Source organism: Rhinoraja longicauda, chromosome 20 (genome assembly GCF_053455715.1).
Source record: "Rhinoraja longicauda isolate Sanriku21f chromosome 20, sRhiLon1.1, whole genome shotgun sequence".
Classification (NCBI taxonomy): domain Eukaryota; kingdom Metazoa; phylum Chordata; class Chondrichthyes; order Rajiformes; family Arhynchobatidae; genus Rhinoraja; species Rhinoraja longicauda.
The window spans coordinates 23057228-23075720 of NC_135972.1; the positions used below are offsets into that span (position 1 = coordinate 23057228).

The window sequence follows — 18493 nt, forward strand, 5'->3', positions numbered from 1 at the left end:
TCAAAGCACTTTCCCAATTTAAGTCAAGGGACATTTATAAATCTCAGCCTGGCGAAGCCAAAGCAAAGTGTAGTGAATTGAATAATAAGCAGAGTGTTTGATTAGGATTGAACACAGTTAACAAAAATACATGAATATCAGTTTGGGTAAAACCAAGTTAAAATCAAGTTACATCTATATACTAACTCTCATTTGTTTGTTTGCTCCTGAACTACAGCCAAAACGTATATAGACTGGGAATCACATTCTGTTAAAGGGCTGGATGGTTTGGAGTTTGTAAAATGTGTGCAGGATAGTTTTTTGCAGCAATACGTAGAGGTGCCTACCAGAGAAGGGGCAGTGTTGGACCTCCTGTTAGGAAATGAGATGGGTCAGGTGACGGAGGTATGTGTTGAGGAGCACTTTGGGTCTAGTGATCATAATGCCATTAGTTTCAATATCATTATGGAGAAGGTCAAATCTGGACCAAGGGTTGAGATTTTGGATTGGAGAAAGGCTAATTTTGAGGAGATGAGAAAGGATTTAAAAGGAGTGAAATGGAAATTGTTGTTTTATGAAAAGGATATAATAGAGAAATGGAGGATATTTAAAGGTGAAATTTTGAGAGTACAGAGTCTTTATGTCCCTGTTCGGTGGAAAGGAAAGAATAATAATTTGAAAGAGCCGTGGTTTTCCAGGGAAATTGGACACTTGGTTCAGAAAAAGAGGGAGATATACAATAAATATAAGCGGCAGGGAGTAAATGAGGTTCTTGAGGAATATAAAGAATGTAAAAGGAATCTTAAAAAGGAAATTAGAAAAGCGAAAAAAAGATATGAGGCTGCTTTGGCAAGTAATGTAAGAGTAAACCCCAAGGGGTTCTATAGATATGTCAATAGCAAAAGGATAGTGAGGGATAAAATTGGTCCATTAGAGAGTCAGAGTGGACAGCTATGTGCTGAGCCGGAAGAAATGGGGGAGATATTAAACAATTTCTTTTCTTCGGTATTTACCGAGGAGAAGGATATTGAATTATGTGAGGTAAGCGAAACAAGTAGAGTAGTGATGGAAATTAGGAGGATTAAAGAAGAGGAGGTGCGGACACTTTTGAAGAATATAAAAGTGGATAAGTCTCCAGGTCCTGATAGGATATTCCCTAGGACATTGAGGGAAGTTAGTGCAGAAATAGCAGGGGCTATGACGGAAATATTTCAAACGTCATTAGAAACAGGGATGGTGCCGGAAGATTGGCGCATTGCGCATGTTGTGCCATTGTTTAAAAAAGGTTCTAAAAGTAAACCTAGCAATTATAGACCTATTAGTTTGACGTCTGTGGTGGGAAAATTAATGGAAAAGATACTTAGGGACAATATATATAATTATTTGGATAATCAAGGCCTGATTAGAAACAGTCAACATGGATTTGTGCCTGGAAGGTCATGTTTGACTAATATTCTTGAATTTTTTGAAGAGGTTACCAGGGAAATTGATAAGGGCAAGGCTGTGGATGTTGTCTATATGGACTTCAGTAAGGCATTTGACAAGGTTCCACATGGAAGGTTGATTAAGAAGGTTAAATCATTGGGTATTAATAGTGAGGTTGCAAGATGGATTCAACAATGGCTGAATGGGAGATACCAGAGGGTAACGGTTGACAATTGTATGTCAGGTTGGAGGCCAGTGTCTAGTGGAGTGCCCCAAGGATCTGTGTTGGGTCCACTGTTGTTTGTCATTTACATTAATGATCTGGATGATGGTGTGGCAAATTGGATTAGTAAATATGCAGATGATACTAAGATAGGTGGAGTAGTTGATAGTGAGGTAGATTTTCAAAGTCTACAGAGAGACTTGGGCCTTTTGGAAGGGTGGGCTGAAAGATGGCAGATGGAGTTTAATGCTGATAAGTGTGAGGTGCTACATTTTGGTAGGACAAATCAAAATAGGACGTACAGGGTAAATGGTAGGGAATTGAGGAATGCAGTGGAACAGAGGGATCTGGGAATAACTGTGCATTGTTCCCTGAAGGTGGAATCTCATGTGGATAATGTGGTGAAGAAGGCGTTTGGTATGCTTGCCTTTATAAATCAGAGCATCGAGTATAGAAGTTGGGATGTAATGTTGAAATTGTACAGGGCATTGATGAGGCCGAATCTGGAGTATGGTGTGCAGTTCTGGTCGCCAAATTATAGGAAGGATGTCGACAAAATGGAGAGGGTACAGAGGAGATTTACTAGAATGTTGCCTGGGTTTCAGCACTTAGGCTACAGACAGAGGTTGAACAGGTTGGGTCTTTATTCTTTGGAGCGTAGAAGGTTGAGGGGGGACTTGATAGAGGTTTTTAAAATTTTGAGAGGGACGGACAGAGTTGACGTGGGTAGGCTTTTCCCTTTGAGAGTGGGGAAGATTCCAACAAGGGGACATAGCTTCAGAATTGAGGGACAAAGGTTTAGGGGTAACATGAGGGGGAACTTCTTTACTCAGAGGGTTGTGGCTGTATGGAATGGGCTTCCGGTGGAAGTGGTGGAGGCTGGCTCGATTTTATTATTTAAGAGTAAATTGGATAGGTATATGGATAAGAGGGGATTAGAGGGTTATGGTCTGAGTGCAGGTAGATGAGACTAGGTCAGGGAGAATGGTCCGCGTGGACTGGTAGGGCCGGACAGGCCTGTTTCCATGCTGTAGTTGTTATATGATAGCACAACAATTTTAGGCCCACCTTACCCACCGTCGATCCTTTGGTGCTAATGGAAGAGGTTTAATTGAAATCGGTGTTATATTTTTAAAGTTATTCACATTTTTAAGTTAAATCTAACTCCTAGGGAGGGGGAGGAGGGAGGATGAGGGGGAGGGGGGGTGGAGGGGTGGAGGGAAGGAGAGGGGCGGAAGTGGGGCGAGGAGAGGGTGCTGCACCAATGCAGGAGAGGTTTGGGCCCAACGGGTCCACTTGGTCTAGTTTGAATCTAAAAGGCATTTAGGAAAGCTGAAATGTGTTAAACGAACTTGTAACTTGTAGTTATTAGAATAACTTTACGAGACTAAACTTCATAAACTGGACAAATTAAATGACAGAAAATAGCTTAGTGAAAGTAATTGTTAAAATAGAAGTGAAACACATCAGAGGATTTGCTTTCCTGGAATGGACATTATGATACCCGGGAACAAATTACTTAAGTTTATTTTGCGTAAATGAGGTTAATCAGTAAGTAGTACACTTGGGGTGAGCAATCAAACTCAATGAATAATTGTGATACAAGTCTGGATCTAACTCCTTAAACTAAAAGAGAATTTGTAAATCATCCACATTTGAACAAATATCATTGGCTTGAAACATTAACACTGCTTCTCTCTGTTGACCTACTGTGTATTTCTAGCACTTTGTTTTTGTTTAAGAAATAAAGATTTGGATCGCAACTGGTCATGATAGATTGGGGAAAAAGGATGAAAATTTGGCAGGTTAGAGTTGTCAACATGAAATAATTTATAATTTCCAATGAATACATACATATTCTACTCAAACTCCATGAGATAGCATTTTCTATATTTGATTAAGCAAAGAGGAAAGGATTACTGCAAAAGGCTTGCAATGTGGATGACTCCAGTAAACCAGAGGCTTGGGCTAATTTTGTAAACCAATATGTTTATAAAAATATAGCCTGAGAAACCAGCATAAAAAATGTACAGAAATAGATTATTTACAATCACATTAGTTGTTGAAGTATGTGGGGATTTCTTAAAAGCTGATGCAGAAGTTTAAAAATAGCTTGGATGTTTAAGTATTTCAAATTTTCATAGAGGTGGAGAAAGTACACCAGAAATTGGTTTCTGTACTTGAGATTTAATGTTGTAAGAACTGAGTGTAAATGTTACTAATATCAACCAAGAAACAACAACATTCCCTGAGCGTGCTGCCCTGTGACCTGGAATTTTAAAAGGCAGTTAGTTGCAGAGATACTGAATGCATTTGTTGTCATGTTTCGAAGTCTCCTTAATTGAGCAACTGGAACTGGTGAATCTGGATGTAGTGTTATGTTTGAAGATGGGAGGTGCTCGTTGAAAAACCAGTCTACAGGTCTGACATGCTGAAATCTACTATTAAGGATCGTAAGGCATTTGAATCACTTGTTCGGCATGCTTTCATAGAGAGGAAATAGTTTTTTGCATAAATGGACAAACCATGGGGGGAGCAAAATAGCATGCGTGGGTGATTAAAAGGAAGTCATCTTGAGGCCGGTCGGAGAAGATTCCGGAGTCTGATCTGCGCCTTCCAGGTTGGCTGCGGGAGGTGCCCCTGGGGCACAAAGGTGGACGGGTGAGGAGAGGATGTCAGCTGCTTATTGTCCAAGAGAAACAAAATGGCTGGAGGCCCACAACAGCCTGGGCCTTGCTTGAATTGGGCACTGCTCATCACAACTAGAGAGCGTACTGGACTTGGAAAATAGCACCAAAACATGGCGTCTCTTGCATGAGGGTTCAGTGGACTTCTTCTATACAATTGTTAATCGGGGATGATATGGCAAAACTCTACTGGACGTTTGTAGGCAAAGAATTTCACTGTGCGTTTGCACTTTGCACATGTGACAATAAAAATATTGATTTCCATCCACTGCAGAAGCTCATTAAGCCCACCAAGTCTGTGTTGGCTCTTGAGTATTACCATCGGTCCCAGCCCCCTGTAATTTATTCTTTCTCGGGGATTTGGAATTTATATCAAGAATTACAAATAACTGGGGGTGATGAAGTTATTTGGACTATGTGGAGCAATCTGGAAAATAAAGTAGTTAACAGTTTAAATGGAGATAGATAAGTTGAGTGTGTCAGAGGATAGATAGATCTGAGAAGATGCCGAGGTAGATGCGGGAGTGGGCCATTCACTCCCTCATGCCTGCTCTGCCATTTAGTAACAACATGGTTGATCTTTACCTCAATGCCACTTTCCGATGCATTATTTTATCTCCCCAATCATTTGATCCTTGTTCTCCAAAAATCTATCAATCTAAGCTTTAAATTTACTGAGGATTTTTCTAAGATAGAGAACGCCAAACGTTCCATCGTGTGGGTGAAGAAATGTCTTCCTCTGTTCCAAATGACTGCTCCCATATTATGACATGCTTCTAGACACCCTTGCCAGAGCAAATGACCTGTATTTACTCTAAGAAGTGTTTCGATTAGGTCACCATTTATTGTTCAAGAGTACAGACTCTTCTGTTCAATCTCCCCTTGTATAACCTGCCGTTACAGTGATTAATCTGGTAAATCTTCAGTGCTCCTTCAATTGCAAATTTTCCCCATTTGGATGGGATCCCTGTGCACAGTATTTTAAATGAGATTATCACCAGGTTCTTGTATAATTGGAGATAAATGTCTCTTTGGGCCATTTGTAGTCACGTGTGTGACCAAAAATGTGAAAAATTGTGGAATACATCTCTTCCAATTCTGAAAGCATTACAGGTATATTGTTTTGTACTGTATATATGACTTGTATATGTTGAAATTTATCAAGTGAAATTTTTATATGTTATGATAACAATGTTTGTTTAGGGTCAGAGGCCAAATATGACTGGTCACGTCAAACATTGTCAGCATAACATATAAGAATTTCACTTAATAAACTTTGACATATATAAGTCATATATACAGTACAAAACAATATACCTGAAATGCTTTCAGAATTAGAAGAGATGTATTCCACAATTTTTCACATTTTTTGGTCGCACACGTGACTAAGACTGGCCCCTATTCTTGTCCTCTCATATATCTGCAAACATATCATTTGCCTCCCAAATTGCTTATAGTAGCACCTTGTTCACTTTGCTATTTGTGTGCAAGTGCACACTGATCAACTTAAGCAGCACTAACTTTCACACATACAAATTAGGAGCTGCAGCCCCTTTCCCTGCTCCAAAGAAAACCCATGGTATCAAAAGGGCGAGCAGCCCATATTCAAACATTGACGGGGAGTGGGAATATGATCGATCTAGTTCTAAAGTGGGTGACATTATATTTCATCTGACCTGTCCATGTCCATATAGAATTCTGGGGATTTTTGGTAGGGTGAACATGCAGAGGATTCCTCCTTGGGCTGAAGATGTGGCTGGAACTAGGGGCCACCTATTTGATGTGATGAGATTTTCTTGGGGAGGTGGCAGGGGCGAGATGTTACTGCTACTAATTTGCACGTTAGTATTCACTTAGCCTGTCTGTGTATCCCTGGATCTCTTCTGCATCCTTTCTACAATCCATCCTTCTTTATATCAGTAGCAAACTAGGATTATATTGTGAAATAAAAATGAACTGCAAATGCTAGTTTATATCTAAGATAGACGTAAAATGCTGGAGTAAGTCAGCGGGTCAGGCAGCATCTGTAGAGAAAATGGATAGGTGAATTTTTGGGTCGAGGCCTATTGCCTGAAGAAGGGTCCTAAACTGAAACCTCACCTATCCATTTTCTCCAGAGATGTGGCCTGACTCGCTGAGTTATTTCAGCAGTTTGTGTCTATCTTTAGGGTTTTATTACACTTGTGTCATTCATTCAAAGCATTGAGGTTAATTGTGTATAGCTGGAAGCCTAGCACCAATCACTGTAACATTCATACACCTAATTTTCCAACCTTCCTAGCCATTTATCCCTATGGTTTTGTCAATAACTATTCACAAATCATGCCAATCCATTGCTCTCCCCATCCCATAGCAATCATTCTGAAATGATTTAATATTCTTTTGCATGTTACCTTATGAGGAAAGGCCAGGATAGAGTGGATGCGGAGAGGATGTTTTCACCAGTGGGAGAGTCTAGAACCAGAGGTCATAGCCTCAGAATTAAAGGACGTTCTTTTAGGATGGAAATGAGGAGGAATTTCTTTGGTCAGAGAGTGGTGAATCTGGAATTCATTGCCACCAAAGGCTGTGGAGGCTGTCAATGGATATTTTTATGGCAGAGATAGGTAGATTCTTGATTAGTACGGGTGTCAGGGGTTATGAGGAGAAGGCAGGAGAATGGGGTTAGGAGGGAGAGATAGATCAGCCATGATTGAATGGCGGAGTAGACTTGATGGGCAGAATGGCCTAATTCTGCTCCCATCACTTATGAATTTACCAAAGAGCAGGTCCACCATATCCATTGGTTAGCCCTATTCAATTCAACTAATAACAACCTGAAAAAGCTAATAGCTAAAAATCAGATATGATTTCCCTTTCATAAATCCATGTTGTCTTTGCTCATTCCCAGTGTATTTTAGGTATCCTGTTTATCACTCCCTCATGAATAGATTCTGCCATTTCCCCCCACTCGTATCAGGCCAGTTGGTCTATAGTTTCCTGTTTTCTCTCTGTCCTTAAATCTGTTGCCTTCCAGTCATCCAATTTGTGTGAACCATTCATGTCTGGAATTTCGGAAGATTGCTGTCAGTGCATCCAATGTTTGCATCGCTGTCACCCCCTAGGCTTAAGCTCAGGGGTGACCGTGCTTTTGCGGTTACAGCTCCTAGACTGTGGAACAGCATCCCTCTCCCCATCAGAACTGCCCCCTCCATCGACTCCTTTAAGTCCAGGCTCAAAACCTATTTCTACTCCCTAGCGTTTGAGGCTCATTGAGGAGGCGCTGTGAACTGTTTTGTATGTGCTGTTATGTTTGCGTGCTACTGTATGTTTCATTTTTTCCTTAGTACCTAATCAGATGTACAGCACTTTGGTCAACGTGGGTTGTTTTTAAATGTGCTATACAAATAAAATTGACTTGACTTGACTTGACTAAATTTGCAGGCTGTAGTACTTCAGGTTTTGGGCATTTATTGCGATTCAGCTTTTTCAATATTATTTATTACTAATATTAATCCCAAACTGATCATCCAAATGGAATAGAAGGCATCACAGAATGCTGGAGTAACTCGGCAGGTCAGGCAGCATCTCTGGAGAGAAGGAATGGGTGACGTTTCGGGTCGAGACCCTTCTTCAGACTGATGTCGGGGGGGGGGGGGGGGGGCGGGACAAAGAAAGGATATAGTTGGAGACAGGAAGACAGTGCGAGAAATGGGAAGGGGAGGGGAAGACAGGGGGAGAATTAGTTCACCACTAATTTCCACCCTGCTCTTAAATATACCTCGACCATCTCCGACATCTCCCTACCGTTTCTGGATCTCACCATCATCACAGGAGACAAACTAGTGACTGACATCTACTACAAACCCACTGACTCCCACAGCTATCTGGACTACACTTCTTCCCACCCTGTCTCCTGCAAAAGGTCTATCCCCTTTTCCCAATTCCTCCGTCTACGCTGCATCTGCACCCAGGATGAGGTGTTTCACACTAGGGCATCAGAGATGTCCTAATTCTTTTGGAAACGGGGCTTCTCTTCTTCCATTATAGATGAGACTCTCACTAGGGCCTCCTCTATATCCCGCAGCTCTGCTCTTACTCCCCCTCCCCCCATTCGTAACAAGGACAGAATCCCCCTTATCTTCACCTTCCACCCCATCAGCCAGCGTATCCAACAAATTATCCTCCAATATTTCCGTCACCTCCAACGGGATCCCACATCTTCCCATCTCCTCCCCTTTCTGCATTCCGCAGAGACCGTTCCCTCCGTAACTCCCTGGTCCACTCGTCCCTTCCTACCCAAACCACCCCCTCCCCAGGCACTTTCCCCTGCAACCACAGGAGATGCAACACCTGTCTTCCCCTTCCCAGTTCTCCCACTGTCTTCCTGTCTCCACCTATATCCTTTCTTTGTCCCGCCTCCCCTGACATCAGTCTGAAGAAGGGTCTCGACCTGAAACGTCACCCATTCCTTCTCTCCAGAGATGCTGCCTGACCTGCTGAGTTACTTCAGCATTTTGTGATGCTTTCGGTTTGTACCACATCTGCAGTTCTTTTCCTATCCAAATGGAACAGCTCCCTCCCTCTGCCTGTGTCCCTTAAATTGAAACTTGTTTCTCCCACATCAATCTTCGAGCCCTGTGTTCACTTCTCTGATATTTACTCTTTGTTATGCATATATAATTTGGGCAATAATCCAGAAGTGTTACCTTTGTGATTCACCATTTTAATTAGCACTGTGGCTGCTCATTCCTTCAACAAAACCACACTCATTGTAATGTATGACAGGAAGAATGGAAAAGCAAAATATTTTTTAATTGTGAGAATCTCGTGCATTCAGGAGATACGATCAGCCTTGTACATCATTAACTTTCAGGTACTTTTGAAAGGATGGTGTTCTCTGTTATAAGGTGTGAGGTTTAAGAGTAAGGAATCCTGTTGTTAATTAATTGTTCAAGGTTTGAAGCTGAACCTGGAGTACTGCAGTCTGAAGAAGGGTCTCGATCCGAAACATGACCCATTCCTTCTCTCCTGAGATGCTGCCTGACCCGCTGAGTTACTCCAGCTTTTTGTGATACCTGGAGTGCAATTTCACTATTCTTAATGACAGATGGATATTTGCATCTCAAAGATGAGGTAATGAATGTTCACGAGATTGATTCCTAGTTTGAGGCTTATGCTATGAGTAATAATTTGAACCGGACAATGCACTACCCTGAAGTCTGGAGAATTTATCCCATTAAAAATTAATTCCAAAATTGTTTAACCAAAGAGATGTTTCCTGCAACTGAAGAGCCTGGAATCAGCAACTGGAATTAATACACTTCGAATTATATTTTAAATTTATCCATGAAAACATTTAGAGCATCAGAAAATAAGAGCAAGAGTAGGCCACTTGCACCCTCAAGCCAGCTCTGCCATTTAACATGTTCATGGCTCATGTCCTCTTCCATGTCAGTTATCTAAAGGTTTCAATTCTCTGATCTTTCAGAATATGTTTCTGCTTTAATACCCCTAATGATCCAGCCTCCACAACCTTTTGCAGCAGGGATTGCCAGAGACTCTAAGAACAGAAATGTTTAATTGAATTTATTATTGTCACGTGTACCAAGCTACAGTGAAAAGCTTTTTGTTGCGTGCTATCCAGTCAGCGAAAAGACTATACATGAGTACAATCAAGCTGTCCACAGTGCACAGACATAGGATCAAGGGTATAATGTTTAGTGCAAGATAAAATCCAATTAAAGATTGTTCAAAGGTCTCCATTAAGGTAGATGGGAGGTCAGGACCGCTCTCTAGTTGGTGAGAGGTCGGTTCAGTTCACTGATAACAGCTGGGAAGAAACTGTCCCTGAATCTGCAGGTATGTGTTTTCAAACGTCTGTAGTTCTTGCCTGATGGGAGAGGGGAGAAGATGAAGTGACCAGGTTGAGAATGGTCCTTGATTATGCTGGTGGCCTTGCCGAGACAGCATGAAGTGTAGATGGAGTCAATGGAAGGGACGTTGGCTTGTGTGATGTTCGGGGCTGCTTCCAAAACTCTCTGCAATTTTGTGCGGTCTTGGGTAATTCCTGGCTGTGAGAATCGTAGCTCTGTGCTAGCGTTGCCTCCTTTCTGAGGGTAGGATCTTACTGGACTCCTGAGTGCATATCGATTGATCAGATCCCCTTATTGCATTTAGATTTATGTACAAAAGATTTAATCATATTCTACCTTTAAAAATGATTGATTTTGTGTAGCGTTGGATATCAATGATGTCCTTAATATTGATAACTCTTTACCAGATCCACGCCCTCAACAAATGCTTCATTTCCTACCTGGACTCTTTAGGCACCAGCAGGCCCTCGCCCTGACTCTTCCGCAGCTCCAGCCTCACTCACTCACTCTCACCTTCAATGGACCCCAACTGTACTTTATCCAACGCCAGATCCATGCCCTCAACAAACGCTTCCTTTCCTACCTGGACTCTTTAATCCTGCCCTCCTTAATATTGATGAGTAGTTTCTGCACATTTGGAGCTGGAGTTGGAAAGTATCACCAGCAGATGTAGTTTAGATTGCCAATTACATCTCAAGGGAAAACTGGATAAAAAATGTGTGGCAGTGAATCTGGAAATTAGATTCAGTTTGCTCCTGCAAAGGCCTGCCTTGGACATGTGTCAGTTTTCCAGTACGTGCTTCTGAATATTTCTTTCTAGGTAAACCACACAAATGCTAATAGTTTTAACTTAAATTCCTTTGTAGTTTTTCACTTATGACTGAAATAGCAACAGTCTCTCAATAATAGCTGTTGGGATAATTGGACTGCTTTCTGCCTCCCTTTTTGAATAGGGGCATCAAATTGGCAGTTTTCCAGAACCCTAGATTCTGGAGAAGATTGTAACTAATGGTTCTTGCTAGCTACCATGATTCTAGCATCCAGACATCTAGGGTAAGGGACTATTAGGTTGCCTAGTACCAGTTATTCTGGTATGTAGAATACATACCATACCCCCCCATCACGTTCCCCCCCCCCCCCCCCCCCCCCGGCATTATTCGGCATGAATGTAATGTTAGCCGTATCTTCTAATTTAAATACTGTTGGAAACTATTAACTCTTTCAATTTTCCTGTTACCCATAACTTTACCATCTAAACAACAAAAGGTTGGTAATGTTCATGTGTCCATTCTTCCTTTTTATATACTTAAAATGTCTTTTCTCCTTGTTTATTGTTAAGTTGTCCTCGTGGATTATTTTCTGTCGTTTTTGGCATTTGCTGGACTTTGAATTCATTCCAATCTTCATGTCTACCACTAACTTTACTGGTTTCCCCAGGCTCAAGTGATGATTAAAACCAGTTATTAATGCATTGCTTTTTACACATGCATTATTTGTTGATTTATACATCTATACATAGTTTGACAGTTTGTACTGACCAGTGTCTGTTCTTTTTGCTCAACATTCTAGGATTTGCAGTCTTGTGTCTTTCTCTTGCACTTTTTACCTCCACCTAATTGGGCTAAACATCTGACCCTATAGTGCATCTCACAACTAATTTCATATCTTATTAACATTACTACCCACAAACTTTTTCTTCCTTCCTATCCTTCCCAGAAGGCAAATATCACTGAATATTAAGTTCTCTGTTTTGATCACCTTGCAACCATTTTTCCATAATGGCTGTCATTTCATACATACCCATTTGTTATTATTTGTGCCATTATTTAATCTTCATTACATTCTTTGGCCATTTTTACCCCTTTTAAATCATAATCCATTTTGTATTGTGGTTCTATTCCCCCATATTCTTGCGTCATAGATTTTCGGTTGGACCTTAACATTTTGGGTCAGACCTTTCTTCAGACTGAGTCTCGGTCTGAAGAAAGGTCCTGACACGAAACATCACCTATTCCTTCTATCCAGAGATGCTGCCTATCCCGCTGAGTTACTCCCGCATTTTGTGTCTATCTTAAATTCAAGAAGGTTTATAGTTAATTAGCTACTGGATCTGCTGGTTTTTACCAAAACTGTCCTTGTGCAAATGTCAAGCCTCTTTACAGATGCTAATTACAATTATCTTAAAGGCTGTCCTTGTAGTTGGTGTGCAGGCTTGGAGCACTGTAATGTGTCTGTTGACTAGACCAATGCTTAGTTCCTCTATCTACCTGTCTCCACCTATATCCTTCCTTTGTCCCGCCCCCCTGACATCAGTCTGAACGTCACCCATTCCTTCTCTCCTGAGATGCTGCCTGACCTGCTGAGTTAGTCCAGCATTTTGTGAATAAATACCTTCGATTTGTACCAGCGTCTGCAGTTATTTTCTTATATCACTTCTGCAACTTCCAATGTGAAATTGCCCAATAAGGCTACATTGGCAATTATTCCGCATTCCCCAAACCTTACCCAACCACAAAATCAACAATTAAATGACCTAAACACGTTTTACATCCGATGGCCTAAGCCTTGTATAGGTGAGTCTGCATGAAATAAAATTCCTTTACCACACTTCCATTTAAGCTTTTCTAATCATGAGATGCAATGAACTTCTTGCCTTCCCTGCCCCGTATTTTCACAAATCTCTGGTTGCCACTTAATGTTGCTGTTCATTTGCATGCAGTATTTCTACTGGGAGTAGGAATGAAAACAGTAGCTTCTGTGGTGCACCTGTCACGCTGGTAATTATTTGGAACTGCATTTGAAAACGTCAAAGGAACTTGCTCTTACTTCCAGCAAATAAGCAGCAAGAAGTGCAGAAGGTTGAGGAAGGAGAATTAATCCATCTACATCTACAAAGTGAATTCTGCATATTACAAATGAGGGCCCCTTTTAGCTTATTAAAACAATTGATGCAAACTTGCAAAAGATGTGGATAGATCAAAGTTTGGCGAAAACTAGAACTCTCAAATCTGAAACAAAATTGAAAATGTTACAATTTTTTAGTAAATGATCCACTTTTGTTTATTTCAGCAATGCTGAAAATGAAGCAAAAAAAATATATAGCTCAATCGTTGAATATAAATTGGCTTCTCAAAGCTTTTTTGGAGTTTGAGGAAGAGGAGATGGGAAAGTATATTTGTTTTTATTGATTGGTTTATTCCTTTCTGATATTTGTCAAATTTGATTCAAAGAGCATTGATCTTTTAATTTGTTGGTCATTTCTTTGTATACAATAATGTCACAATTGTATCACATTGGAGATTTACAACAGTTGAAAACTAAATCCAGTGCTCTAAATACAAGTTTCATTGTAAATTATGTCACAAAGAAAGTTAACACTATCTTGTCTCCATGCTACCAATTTGAATTCATGCTTTTATAATTCACAGTAGATTGTAAATTAAGTGGTTCGTGCAATCTAATATCTGGTTTTGCATTACTTGGTCAAACTGCAGCAGCTAAGCTTGAACAACTTGAATATCTCAATTATTTAAGATTTGCAATTCTATCTGACACAGGTCAGATTTTAATACATTGAGTATAAATTTGCTTTAAAATCTCTCTTGCAAACAATAATCTAGTTGAGTGGCCCAATGCCTATATAATCTAGAAATGTTAGCACACAAAGAATAATTAATGTGGATCTAAATTTGGTAACAAGTTTATTTTGACAGGCTTTATGTTAAGAGAGATGAACGATTTTGCCAATGCACTTCCCGTTTGTCCTATTCTTACTGAACATTGCATCTATTTAGTGACTCTTCCAATTTTAACAACTTTAAATAAGGGAAGGTTGTTTGCTCATAAGTGTGGGCCATCTGCCCATTAATTCAAGCTAAAAAGTGCATTATTCGTGCCTTTGGGATACATTTTGATAGTTGTAAATGATCCATTAAACCATTTCTAGAATAATAATGTGTTTTTGCCTTGAAGCTTTCCATTTTTCTTTGTCTTAAGGGTTGCAGCATTGGACTGTAATGGTGTATTGTAACCCAATGGACAATAGATTTTTCAGACCTTGGATACACTAATTAGATTAACTTTTATGAGATAATCATTTAGTGAGCCTTCTCTTATAATAAAACAGTGAGGAAAATATGCATGTGAAGGTCAAATTGCACAGGAAAAGGAATAGTTAAGTAATCTTAACTGAATTTGCTGAATTAAGATTGTTTTATCTTTAGTACACTAGCTTGAGTGTTAACACTTTTTCACTTGTTCTATGAATCTAGATTGGAAGAATCAATTTAGCAATCAATTTTTCAACATGTCAGATGCCAAGCATCTAATTGCAACATGCTTGGAATTCTTGCTGGATTGCTTGTTAAGTGTTGATACATAGTACCAACAAAGTGTAACATGTGTTACCTTGCATTGAGATCATGTTTGTACTTGAACCTTATTAGTGAAGGATAAATATAAATAACATTCCAGTCATGTAATCAAACCAATCCTAGTGAATTATGTATTGAACTGTATGTTTCCATATTGAATGTTAATGCTCAAGCACTTTCCATTCAGACCATGTTTCCTTCAGCAATAGGGTTACACTTATTTAGCAGGTGGAGAAAAAAAATTGCAGATGCCGGAAATCTGAAACAAAAACGGAATGCGAGAAGCACTCGGGAGTTTCAGTAGCATCAGTAGTGGGGAGAAAAGCAGTGTTGATGCCATGGATTAATGACCCTCTTTTAGAACGTCGACTGTTTCTCCATTGCCACTTCACCAATATTTTTGTTTTATATATATTCACCCCATGCCTTCTGTCTCCTCACCACCACAGTAAAATAATTATTGCATCAATTTAAATGTTGCATCAAGCTTTCAGCTTGTGCAGTCATCTTTACCACCTTTGTATATATTGTTTTGTTTTGTGCTCTAAATAATTAGATTGAGACCAAACGCATTCAAACAAGTAACTGGAACATGCTTTACGACAGCTGTAGAGTCCAAAATAGTGCTTGACACCTTCCACAAGCAACTACCGGAGTTTATTTTAATAACTTAGTCTAATGCAAAACACATCAGTCCCATCAAAATATGATGGAATCGCGTTTCATACTCATAATTGCATAACCATTTAAACTCTAAAATGTTTTCTTTCATTTGCAGTATGTTAAACCAGCTCACAAAGTATAGAGTTCTGTAACTAACGTATTTCTGTCCAATGCAGCTACCAGTTCAAAGTTGTGGTTTGCTATCGCTGACTGGATAGAATTTCATTCCTTTTAAATAGACCATGGAAAGAAATTAATCTCTCCTTTAGGCACTGACTGATTCCTGGTACAGGGCTTCTAATGTACCTAATATTGTGGACTGTGAAGTGGGCTTTTGTACAGCTACACTTAATCTTAAGGCAATTGCAATGAGGTGGGTTTATGATGGTCTGTGACCAAGCACTATTTTGGAAGAACTCTACGCCTGTCACATGTGGTATGGTAATACCTCAGCTGATGTGATGCATCAATCAGATTTAAATATAGCATGTCCCAGATGTAAATTATGTCTTCCTGCTCTGGGAGTTGGATGCTCAATCATATTATTTGTGCATTGGTGTCAGTTTTTGTGAATATCGGGAATAATTTGCAAACAGTAAGCTCTTGGAAAGGGGAATGGCCAGAATTTGAAACTGTGTTAGTTGAGGGATAAACAGTGATGTCAAGCGGTGGATAGTTCTTTGCTGTTTGTGGGATCATGGGCATGCAGTGGAGAGCGCAACCAACAGTGCAACACTCCCCCAGGCGGCACTGGTATCTGCCAATCTGGCAAGGGAGGAATTTGAACCTGCATTCTTTTCAGTTTCTGTTCATGAACTGACCTGAAGTGGAAATATTTTCTAAATATGGAATGGTTTGTAGGAGAATTTTTATTTTTCTCCTGGATGACAACTGCCAAATAGCAATCTTAGTGATACATTTTCAATGCCACATATCCAAGGGCTGAATGCCAGAAATATTCCAATGGTTAGAAGGTATTGAAGGGAAAAAAAGTCCTTATTCCCTCAAAAATGCTCTAAATTGTGTTTATATAATTTTTTTCCTTGTCAAAAATGCTGCCAGTCGTGAACTGAAACTAACAAATATTGCAAAATCTATTCAGACTGGATGCGTGAAGAAAGTGTTTATTTAAGTAATTGACATTTCTCTGATATAGACTTGTGTTTAAAGTACAGTAAACACTTCAATTCCCCTGCAGTTTACACCATGGAATCTACCTGCTTTTCCTGTGACAGTTCAAACGTGTGGCAGGAATGAAGGAACTAAATAGCAGGATAGACAAAGGAGTGTCAGTGGATGTGGTTTATCTGGATTTTCAGAAGGCCTTTGATAAGGTGCCGCACATGAGCCTGCTAAAGAAAATGAGAGCCCATGGCATCAGAGGGAAGATATTAACATGGATCGCAAGTTGGCTGGATGGCAGAAGGCAGAGAGTGGCAATAAAGGAAGTGTTTTCTGTTTGGCTGCCAGTGACTAGCGGTGTTCCGCAGAGGTCAGTGCTGGGGTCACCACTGAGTAAATGATTTGGATGAGGGAATTGAAGGTGGCGAAGTTTGCAGATGATATGAAGATCGGTTGAGAGGCAGGTAGTGTAGAGAAAGGGGGGACTTTGCAAAAGGACCTGGACAAGTTGGGAGAGTGGGCTGAGAAGTGGCAGATGGAATACAGCATAGCAAAGTGTGGAGTCATGCATTTTGGTAGTAGGAATAAAAGCGTAGACTATTTTCTAAATGGGGAGAGAATTCAAAAATCAGAGGTGCAAAGGAACGGGAGTGCTGATGCAGGATTCCCAAAAAGTTCATTTGTAAGTTGAATCGGTAGTAAGGAAGGCAAATGCAATGCTAGCATTTGTTTCATGAGTGCTTTAATACAAAAATGGGGATGTAATGCTTAGGCGTTATAAGGCACTGGTTAGGCCGCATATGGAGTATTGTGAGCAGGTTTGGGCTCGAGAGCTGAGGAAGGGTGTGCTGGCATTGGAGAGGGTCCAGGGGTGGTTTACGAGAATGATTCCAGGCATGGTTAGGTTAACATGTGATGAGTGTGTGACAGCACAGGGCCTGTATTTACTAGAGTGTATAGGATGAGTGGGGACCTCATTGAAACTTACCGAATAGTTAAAGGCCTGGATAGAGTGGATGTGAAGAGGATGTTTCCACTAATGGGAGAGTCTAGGACTAAAGGGCACAGAATAAAAAGAAATACCTTTAGAAAGGAGATGAAGAGGAATTTCTTTAGTCAGAGAGTGGTGAATCTGTGGAATTCAAGATGCAAATCAAAGGATATTTGTAAGGCAGAAGTTGACAGATTCCTGATTAGTAAGGGTGTCAGGGGTTATGGGGCAAAGACAGGAGAATGGGGTTGAGAGAGAATGATAGATCAGCCATGATTGAATGGTGGACTAGACTTGCTGGGCCAAATGGCCTTATTCTGCTCCTAGAACTTATGAACAAATTTAACTGAAAAAGAATGGCCGTGGGAAATATAGGCAAATACAAGTCTGTTCACATTTAAGTGAAAATCAAAAAAACTGCAGATTCTGAAAATCTGAAATAAATGCTGGAAACGATACAATACGATAAAACTTTATTCATCCCAGGAGGGAAGTGGTCTGCCAACAGTCACAACACACAACAAGGTACATGAAAACTTGAAATTAAAATGGAATGAAATGAAAAGTTAAATTAAAAGTGAGAAAAAAAAAGAAAAAGACAAGCGACGGTTGGCTGGCTGCCGTGTGCACAGCGCATTGGAAACATGCAGCAGGTCAGGGAGCATCTATGAAATGAAACAACATATCTGGCAGCTTAGCTTTATTTTACAATTTAATTTGAATTTGTAGAATTTGTTTTTTTGTTTCTGAAGGTTTAAGTTTCTGAATGTCAGTTACTGGAGGCATGATAACGGATGGGTTTGTATTTGGCTTTATCTGAGCTCTTCAAGTTCTGACCCATAAGTTTTTATACAACTGCTAACTTCTGTTCTGTGTTTCTATCAATTCTTTTTCTATTTTTTTCCTTTTGTGGTCAATATTTGCGAGAGATTAAGAATTCTTCCAAAATTTAAAGTTGGAAATGCAGATTCATTCTGATATCCATCTTCATCCAAGGAATTTATAAAATTTATAAAACCAACTTTAACCATTTTTAGTATTTTTAGGAATCCTACATGAGTCAGATAATATTAAACCATAAAGAAAAAGATTGCTGAATCACTCAGTGGATGAACTATTTTTTTTTTTTAAATCGGGAACAAAGCTCAAAACATTGGTTCCAGAGCTTTAACTGA

The 18493-nt window shown here is 40.0% G+C and overlaps 1 protein-coding gene across 6 annotated transcripts in view; it reads left to right on the plus strand.

Moving 5' to 3' along the window:
* Positions 1 to 18493, plus strand: part of LOC144603650 (plasma membrane calcium-transporting ATPase 1-like) — a 105564-nt gene that overhangs the window by 15209 nt on the left and 71862 nt on the right. The gene's annotated exons all lie outside the window — the stretch shown is intronic.